General features: G+C 37.1%; 1 long non-coding RNA gene across 1 annotated transcript; it reads left to right on the top strand.

Annotated features, from left to right (window-relative positions):
- Window positions 1-279: 279 nt before the first annotated feature.
- LOC137174645 (uncharacterized) lies at window positions 280-1544 on the top strand. The gene is made up of 3 exons (XR_010925429.1): window positions 280-672; window positions 847-878; window positions 1030-1544. It is a non-coding gene; the product is annotated as an uncharacterized lncRNA (long non-coding RNA).
- Window positions 1545-10503: the final 8959 nt, after the last annotated feature.

Here is a 10503-nt window from a genome sequence, read left to right as displayed (position 1 = left end):
CCAAAATTTACAAAGGTCAAGCAACAACATCCTGGTTCAGACTGGTCAACAGAACCAAAGCCAGCTGTATCTCAACTATGATCAACTCTAAAAGTGTTCACTACTGTGATGGATTTAAAGATGGAAAATTTAAAATGAGCTCCAACATTTCCACAGTCTCTCTCAACATTAAGGAAGTGGATTTATCTGACTCAGGGGTTTATTTCTGTGGATTTTACATTTACGGACAGACATTTTTAAGTGTCATACATTTAAATGTTGAAGGTAAGATGTTATGAAATTTATATTCTTCTCTTATGTCTTTCTATATGTGGCTATTTAATTATTGTCAAAACAAGATATTGATGCACATTTTTAAAGCAAAATAAAAATAAAATGTATCTTCATTTCATTAAAAGGCAGTGATGATGAATCATATGATGACATTGGCAGAAAGTCTAAACGTAAGAGTCTCTTATAGATTTCATTGTGCAAAATTCATTTGTCCATTTTAATGTTAGTCATTTTTAGCTAGAAAAGGAGAAACAGTCTGATTAAAGATCTTTCTTGTGGCAGAGTCTGATGCAACAACAAAGCTGATGGGTGTGATCTTGGTGATCTTGGGCAGTCTGTTTGTTCTCCACACTACGGTCATCATTGGTCTGGTTGTTAAAAACAGAAAACTTCAGAGAGGTAATGTTTCGATCTTGTATTTGGTTTATAATTTTTTTCACAAATTCTTTAAAGTTGTGTGAATATTTTGGAAGAATATTAAATTTCATGTTTGCCAAAACAGAATAACAGTAAAGTTTTAGAATAATGACGGTCAATTAACTGATTAGATACATTGTCTCTTTCATTTGGCAGCTAATGAAGAAAAGAATCAACAACAGAGTGAGGTGAATCATGTTTTATCATTTACTTAACAAGTAAAGTTTGATCATTTACTTGTATTTGTTTTATAATTTAAGATCATGTCCAGCCATTGTTTTGTTTTTCTCTTCATTTCCACTTGTTAAGGTGACTGACTGTAAATACTTTTATTTACAGAATCTGGGCTCTGATGACCTGAACTATGCAGCAGTGACTTTCTGTCAAAAAGCAAAAAGAAGAGCGGTGGAGCCAAATGTTGTGTATGCTGCCACCAGATAGACTCAAGAAACAAGAAAAGCTCTTCAGAGGGGAACTGATGCTTTTTCATGTGAATCTGCACTTGTGTTTTTATGTGTTTTTGTGTGTTTGGTGGAGAGGAGACCATCACTTTGGCAGAAAAAAAGATGCATAACAGTTGCATCTTCTTTCTAGCGCTGAGTTTTATTTCATATCGCTCTTGTAAAGATGTTATTACAGCATATCAATACAGAAACTTAAGCTTTAAATGTTGACTTAATATAGACTGTATGCACAGTACATACAGTATGTCGCTGTGTCTATAGTGGTACGTGGAAGAAAATAGTCTACAGCTAACATCCAGGTGTGTTTTTTTAGCATGTAACATGTATTTATGCTCTCAGTCGTCCATCCTGCCACTTTCAAGTGTAACAAACAGTACTGTCTGTGTCAGCCTAAAAGAAACATCTCAACCACAGCAAGAATGGCCTTCAGCTCTGTACTATTTTTTCCAGTATGTTACTTTCACAATGTAGCAACAACCACAAAACACACCAAATAAAACTGCTACTACATTTTGTTTTTTCTGACTTCTGAAGAACTGTGTTGGTAAAAGGTGCAGCACTTGAAGACATTGAAAAAACAGAGATTGCAGTGTGAGATACAGTATGTGACTCCAATTCTCTGATTTACAGTATTTGGGCTCAGATGAGCTGAACTCTTCAGTGCTGAGGTTCCTTCCAAAAACAATAAGAAGCAGGAGGCCAGCAGCAGAGAGAGAGGAGGAAACTCATGTTGTTTATGCTGCCACTAGATAGACTCAGGAAGCAACTGGAACTGCAGCTCTGATGCTTTATCATATTATTCTGTGGTTGTTCTCACATGTAGGTGGTGAATACAAGCAACCACAAAAATAAAAACTAGTTTGTATTTTCATGCTTGTGTTTTTCTTTTTCTTTTCTAAGCCAAAGTCTTTGTCTTTCTTATTTCATCTGTCTACAATCTTAATGTGACAATTAAAAGAGCAGAAAGGACACTGATGACGGTCAAACTTAGTTACAGAGAGAGTACGATAGGGAGGGTGGGTGACACATCACTTGTTTGACAGGAAGAGACAGCACAGTGTGGTCTGAGCTGAAATGAAGTAAAAATCAAGAGATATCCAGAGTCAAAGCTACAAATAAAGCAGTGAAACCTTCCACAGACATCAAAGGCCTTGCTGTATTCAAAGATAGAGAGTAATGCTACTTTTAAACATCCACCATGAGTCACTTTTATTTTACACAAACTCACTTTACCTTCACAAGCTACATCAACATCTGCTCTCCAACAAATTTTTGCCAGCACACATTCATGGCTCTCCATTTGGTCTTTAGTCATTTAGTCTCTGGTTACACTCTCAGATATCAGTTAGAGAATACTAACTGGAAACAGTGACCTGTATTCTGTATCCACAAAGATGAAAATGTTTTGTTGTTGTCTTGTGTTTTGTCTTCTGGTAGTCTTGTTATAATGCATTAACATTAGGATCAAAAACACAATGGCAGGAAACAGGAGATTGTTAACATTAATAAGAAAATCCCTCCATGACTCAACATCTCATAACAGGAGCAGAAAACAGTCCTAGTAATCAATAACAAATGACAACTTGAATGATACAAAGTTATGATCAACTTTTAATTCCTTTTTCTCATCTTTCTGTTGGTATTTGAGCAATAATGCACCTTCTGATACACAACAACAGTAGAAGCTGCAGGAGTGAAGCATAACTACTATACTGAGAGATCATTACTGAATAGAAATACATTGAATGGCTATTGGACAAAACAATAGTATTATAACTTTAATGTGACTGAATTACAAGATTTAGCCTACTTGTTTGGAAGAAAGACATTTTAAAAAAACTTTAATTACGCACAGATTTAAGGATGATACCTGACAAACTCAGCTACAGCATGTAAGATACAACACATGACTGTGTGAACTCTTATGTACAAAATGTGAGCTCAGATGACCTGAACTATGTAGCCCATCCAAAGACAAAAGAAAAATTGCAGGTCTGCATCAGAGAGAGAGCTGGAGCTGAATGTTGTGTTTGCTGCTGCCACCAAATTCAGGAAGCTACTGGATGTGTGAGTTTAGAATATGCTTTGTCATATTAATTGCAGGGCAGGAATTATGCCACGGCCAAACAACCAGTGCCGTGGATGCCCCAGAGTGTGGCCGTAATGCCCCTTCTAAAATTAACTACCCCCATGGCCAGTTTAGCGTGCCCTGTTTTGAACTGGCCATTGGCAGTTTGTAGTAGTAGTAGAGACGTCAGAAGATGCTTCACTCGTTTTCACTCATCATGAATTTATTTCCTCCGTGGCAGAAAAACACATTCCATGATCCTTCAGAACTCCAGCAGGTTAAACTGGACTAGCGAAACACTTTTAGTGCTGATTGACTCCAACACACTCACTATAAACAGACTTTAAGACAATCGCTAGCCTAGCAACATTAATGTTACAAACAGCCCATAATGCAACACTCTGTGTAGAAGTCAGTTTTACATTGGTACTTTATCCATTGAAAAAGAATATCTGATGTTGTGAACAAGCCATTAGTGCAGTGTGTATGCAAATGAACCTGTAGACCGACATGCATAACCAGTCAAAAATATTCTCAGCAGTTAACTGTTGACATCCTAACCAGGATATTGCTGTTGGCTAACTATGAACATACATAGAGTTTGTAACTTGCTGTGAGATCTGACGGGTTGCTACTTTTTCAGTGTGATGCAACATTAACACACACACACACACACACACACACACACACACACACACACACACATTTCTCTGTAAGCAGACGGTCACTTCTCAGTTAAGACAGATCAGCAGAGTCTGCCTGCTGTTACATGACTGGCAGCTCTCATCCGAGTCTCTCCTTGAGACGTTTCTCATCAGTGTGTTTAATGTTTAACGTTTAAAAAAGTGTTTTAAGCATTTTTATACAGTCTATGGTTTTAAGTCATTTTTGTGACTGCTCCTATGATCTCAGACTCAAATGCTAATAGTTGCACACGTGTGGAAACTTGTTCAGATTCATTTTCATCACCCTTAGCCCATTTATAGACTTAATTTTATCATTAAAATATAACAATAGCAATTAATATGATGAATTGTTCACATTTTTAAAAAATCAATCAGGCAGCATTTTGTGGAAAAGTCAAACATTCAGTGTACAGTTTTAATAAACTCAATACTGTTTTTCAATTCACTGACTACTAATTGTTGACTGTGTACTGTTTTATCTTTACACAATATAATTATCACTTATTGTTGTTGCACCATTGGTTTTGACCTTGCAATGCCCCAATAAATTTGTAATTATCAAAGGCCAAAGTGGCCTTGACCTAAAAACGACTTAATTCCAGGCCTGTAATTGGCTGATGTGTTTTCATATGTGAGTGGTAAGTAGGAGCAGTTGACATCACTTTGTCTAGAATCTCATTTTAATTATGTTCTGGTTGACTTTTGATTCTCTCGTGCTTCTTTCTCTCTTGCTCTCAGTCTCAGTGTCTTTTTATCTTGTTTGTCTTCATTTTATTCTTCAGACAGAAAAAAGAAAAAAGGTGAGAACTTGTGCTGCCAGCAGATAAACTCAGAGAGGAACTGATGCTTTATCACAGTAATCTGATGTGTGTTTGTGTGTGGGCAGTGGGTGGAAGGACTCACTGTGAAAAAATGATCAATAAATTAAAAGTTTGCATTTTATTGCTTGTGTTTCTTTCAATCCTTCTCTGTTAAAGTCTTTCTTATTCTGTCTGCCTCTGATCCTAATCTGAGAGAAACGACAGCATGTTAGATGTTTGATGGAGGAGGAGCCAGAAAAGGACACTGATGACTGTCAAATCTCCTTATAGGGAGAGTCAGATGGTCTGCAAGAAGGGAGGAGTGAGTGAGGTAAACGTCACTTGTTTGACAGGAAGTACAGCACAGTGTGGTCTCAAGTGAACATCATGGGTCATGAAACTAAATTTGTTTAACCTCTTGATCTCTACTAATGTACAAACAATCTCAACAAGACTATATTTTCCTCTATTTGGCTCAATATATTATTATTTCTACATTTTAGAAATGTCTCCATTATGTACTGACACAGTGAATAAGTATAGTAACTGTGCAGACATGTAACAAGTCTTGTGCACCCTCCCCCTGTCATTTTCCATTGTGGTAAAAGTATGAACCAGCCAAAACAAAACCACAGCAAGACTGGCCTTTAGCTCTCTGCTGTAAAACCACATGCAATTAAAACTGTTCCTCTTTCACACAACTTGTTTTCTTCTTAATGTGAAGATATTTTGGTGATGTATCTGTTGAGATGTAATCAGTTAAAATACCATCAAGTATAAATCCATCTCATCTCAAACCGTCACGTTCTTTACAGACCACAGTAACTGAACTATTAAGTACAACATTGAGAGAGCTATTTACTGTCACATGTTGCTGGAAAGTGCTGAATTTAGGTTGTGTTTTTTCTTCCTATATCAGCTCAGCCTCTGAGTTTCAGACTGTGGAGGTCCAGCTTGGTGAAGAAGACTCTCTGCTGTGCTCCAACTTTTCCACTTCTTCCTCTCACATATTCTGGTTTAGACTGGTCAACAGAAACAAGCCCTGTTGTATTTCCTCTCTGTACAATTATATTGAGCCTGCTTCTTTCTGTAATGGGGTTCAAAAAGGAACATTTGAAATGGCATTCAATATCTACATTTTATTTTTCAAAATCAGGCTTATGAATCTATCTGACACTGGGTTGTATTTTTGTTGATTCTCCATAATCAAATATCCAGTAATAGTCAGTGCAACATATTTAAAGGCATATTATGCAGGATTTTCCTAAAACAAACAATGTATAGACTCATACTAAAGTAATGACTCTCAATCATCACTTATGACCCAGTGGAGGTGTGTGAATTCTTCTGGGCGTCAGCCTTTGGGCAGTGGGTGTGTAGCCCCCAGCCAATAACAGCACGCAGGGTGTGAGGTCAGAACACTATAAAAATGTAATGAACAGGTTACATTGCTGTGTTTTTTTATGTGCTTCGGAGTCTCCGATGCTTCTCTATCTCTCTTCTCTGCTGTGTTTCGTTTGAGCGACACACACACACATGCAGAGCAGAGAGGCCACAACAGACAGCATGAAGCTGCACTTCGGCTTGTTAATGATGAGTTTTGTTGCCTTTTTATTTTTCCCTTCACTTGTCAAAAATCTTGTTATTATCTTGTCCTTTAGACACTGATGACTACACAGAGTATAGAGAGAGTTGAAGTCTTTCACAGTGGTCACAGTGTGGTCTGAACACATTATGATGCTTCTGAACTCACAAATCTGTGAGAAAGTCTAAAAAGAAAAAGTGACACCGGCCTTGTTGCTTTGCTCGTGAGGATAAAACACAATCTGCAGCTGTATTTGTACAGATGTTTTGGAGAAACAAAGTGTAGAAATAACCAGCAGACGACAAACAGCAACAGTAAAGTCTAAACCACAGGAAGACTGGTTTTCAGCCATAACCACAAACATCCAAGTCTAGTTAAAAGTTACCAGTATATATCAACTCCTGACAATATTTCACTACTCCACTCATTACTTTATACAAACTGACTAATTGACCTTCACAGTTTCTTTCACACTTGTTGAAATATACAAACTCATATTTACACAACCAGATATGAAGCATGTACTTTGTGAAATTTAGATGAAAGCATTCGACAATAACGGGTCCTGAAAAATGTTCTCAGGATTTTCTTGCTCCCAATCTTTTTATTGTTTATTTCATTAGAACATGACTGACAATGTTTAGGCCACAGTTAGTTTCACAGGTTACAGAACAACAATATTAATGACGATAAAAGAAGAAATGTTGAAAGAGAATATTAAAAACAATTAAAAATGATAAGTGCACTCAAGGTTTGTATTCAGCTCTGAGAAGAAATCAGAGATAACAACAACATGGAGAGCATGTCAGCACTCACTGTTTAGTCTTGGAGCAGCTATAATGTGTAATGATATAATAGAAAAAACACAAACAGCAAGAAACTGGATATTGAGGTAAATATCTCAGTGTTTCCCCAATATTCATTCAGCAGCGACACACTGCCGTAGTGTATCTCTGTTTAGGAATAGGGCAGTGTGTAATGTGTGTGTGTGGTGAGTGTGTAAATGAGCGTGTGTACTTGAGCGAGTGCAGAGAGAGAGAGGCAGAAAAGTGACGGTGAATGCGAGCGGAGCAGATGAAAAGGTTAGCAGTAACTTGTCAGTCTGGCAGTAAATAAATAAATGCTGCAGCTTCTCAAGACAAAGAAAAGACTCGTCTTCCAAATCGTTGTCGTGGAAATGTGTCTTCTGAGTTTTTCATCAGCCATCACAACCCTTCACCCCCCACCGCCCCAAAGCAATCAACCTAGGGGAAACACTCTTATTCAATATATCTTTCTTCACTATATTGTATGTAATTTGGCTTGAAGATTATTTATTATTAAATCACATTGTCTGAAAAAATAACTTTGTCTCGTTCTCATTGAGGCAAACATCTGCATCAAGATGCTTTTCCTGAGAGCATTAATGTCAGTTTGAGGAACAAGACAAGCAACAAGAAAACAGCCCGCCTCTTTATGTTGAGATCAACCTTCCTGGGTCACACATCAAGTACGGACATTGCAGAGCTTCAGTCATACGCACCATGAAGACCTTTACCTTGATAACTGCTTTAAGTCTCTGCAGCATTAGTGAGTATTGGCTTTGAATTAGTCTCAACTTCATTACAAATGTTGTTATTCTATGTTCAGCCGACACAATTGAAACTTATATACTCACTGTTAAATTCATTAAGAGGTATCGTTTATCTTCCTGTAACAACTTGTCTCTGCTGTGTGTTTCAGGCTGGATCTCTGTCTCAGTGTCTGAGTCTCAGGTTGTGGAGGTCCAGTCTGGTCAAGAAGTCACACTGCAGTGCATCAAAAAGAATGAGTCTGTAACTTTCTGGTTGAGACTTGTCAACAGAACCAAGATGTACTGTATCTCTGTTATGATCAGGTCTGACAGCAAAGTTGTATTCGGTGATGGCTTTCAGAAGGGAAAATTTGAAATGAGCTCCAACATCTCTACTGTCTCTCTGAACATCAAACAAGTGGATTCATCAGACTCTGGACTGTATTTCTGTGGATTCTACACAAGTGGACGTCTACTTTTCAGTGAGATACATTTAAAAGTTAAAGGTAAGATTAATGTTAAGTCTTGTATTTTGTTTGGTCATTTATGTTTATATTGTTAATATATTTCATCATTATTATCTAATATCTACATATGCAACAAAGTGGCAGTTTAAACATTACCAAACAATGATTGTGATGCAAATCTCTCAAACTCAAGACTAAATGTATCTTCATTTCATTAAAAGGCAGTGATGATGGATCACATGATGACGTGGACGACACATCTAAAAGTAAGATTTGCAGATGTAGAAATGCAGATTGTCAAACATTTGAAAATTAAACATCTCTGCTTGATTTGTTTTTCCATCTCAAGTCACTTCTGGTAGTAATTTAGTCTGATTTAATGATCTTTCTTGTAGAATGTGAGTGTGAGTCTGATGGAATAACAAAGTTGACGAGTGTGATCCTGGCTGGTCTGACTGTTTTCCTTGTAATGGTCATCATTGGTCTGCTGGTTAAAGTCAGGAAACTTAAGACAGGTACTTTTTCAAAGTTACTGCGTGTGTCTTATAATTGGTTTTGTTGCTACTGGACATTCTCTTCAAGTGTTGACAATATGGAGGAAATATATGAAACGTCTTGCTTGAAAAATGTAATAACAGCAATATTTTAGAACAATGACTGTCAAATAACTGATCAGATGTAATTGTCTCTGTCACTTAGCTGAAGAAGAACAGAATCCACAACCAAGTGAGGTGAATCCTACTTTTACATTTACTTTGATATATTGTATGACAGAGCAAGAAACAGCCAGACCTATTAGCTGAAATGATCTTGTTGCAGTATCACAGTTTATGTTGGCTGATGAGTAAGAAATAAGCAAAATAAGCAAGAAATTCAAATATAAAAATGCCAAAGATATGTGTCATTTAGAAACAGTGTCTTCTTTACATAATGTGTCCATCAGAGAGCACGAACAAGTTTATTTTTCAACTGTAAAATGTTTTCCTTCATACACATCTTCACTAAATGTCACAATCCTTTAAAAAAAAAAATCAAGGCATCATGGTGTTCATGACAATTGGCCAAATATCAATATCAGTATCTATATTGTATTTTATTTCAATCTTGTCAAGTCACCACATTAAGACTGTAAATACTCTTTTTACAGAATCAGGCCTCTGATGAGCTGAACTACGCTGCAGTCACATTTCAAGCAAAAGCAAAAAGAAAGGTGGTGGAGCCAAATGTAGTGTATGCTGCCACCAGATAGACTCAGGAAACAACTGGAACTGATGCTTCATCATATTAATCTGCTTTGGGGCTTTTGTGTGTTGTTGTTGCTGAGAGGAATAACATCTCTTGCCAACAAAAAAATCTCATTTTGCAATAAAGATCATTTTCAATCACTGTCCTACTGCAGAGCTTTAATTCTCAGCATTTTCTTTCTCACAGTCAAAGTTTATTTTGTAAAAACATATGATTTGTGTTTGAGGGAGGACGAGCCAGTGAGAACACTGATGATTGTCCAGATTCTCTTATAGAGAGAGTTAGATGCAACAGTGGAGGAGTGAGTGAGGTACACATAATATCACAGTGTAGTCAGAGCACAACTGACCTGAAAGTCAAGAGACCTGTTCAGTCAAAACTGTGGATATTTAAACTGATGTTGATGTACTAAATGTCTGAATTCAAATATGGACTTTAAAAGGTCGTATTTTTAAATATAATTATATGTGGCTCCCACCTGCCCCTTTTTGCACTTTACACTGTGGTGACAAACAGCCCTGTCTGTATTAGTGACATATCTGTATATGTATCTTAACACTTCTGACAAACTTGCACCACTGTTTTATCTTCACATGATCTATAAGCAACTTGTGACACAGTTTGACACTGACAGCCTCATGTGAAAACATTCACTCTGCTCCAGACTGTACATCAGTGTTTCTCTCTACTTGGGCAGCCTGTCCAGATAGATTAAGACCTGTCCAGATAGATTAAGACCTGTCCAGGTACAGAAAATACAAATTGCATTTTTTTTCAATCAATGCACACAGATCCTCTCAAGACAAGGTGCATGTCAGGTGTGCGTGACACAGTGATTCATTTGGTACGTCAAATTCAAAGGAAGACTGGCAGCATCAAGTTTTTCTGAGGTACCATGTGGAGGAACTGGTTAAACACTCGTCCCTCTTTTTCCAGGTATCTGAAA

Source organism: Thunnus thynnus, chromosome 22 (assembly GCF_963924715.1).
Source record: "Thunnus thynnus chromosome 22, fThuThy2.1, whole genome shotgun sequence".
In the NCBI taxonomy this organism is placed as follows: domain Eukaryota; kingdom Metazoa; phylum Chordata; class Actinopteri; order Scombriformes; family Scombridae; genus Thunnus; species Thunnus thynnus.
This window is presented reverse-complemented; position numbering and strand designations above follow the sequence as displayed.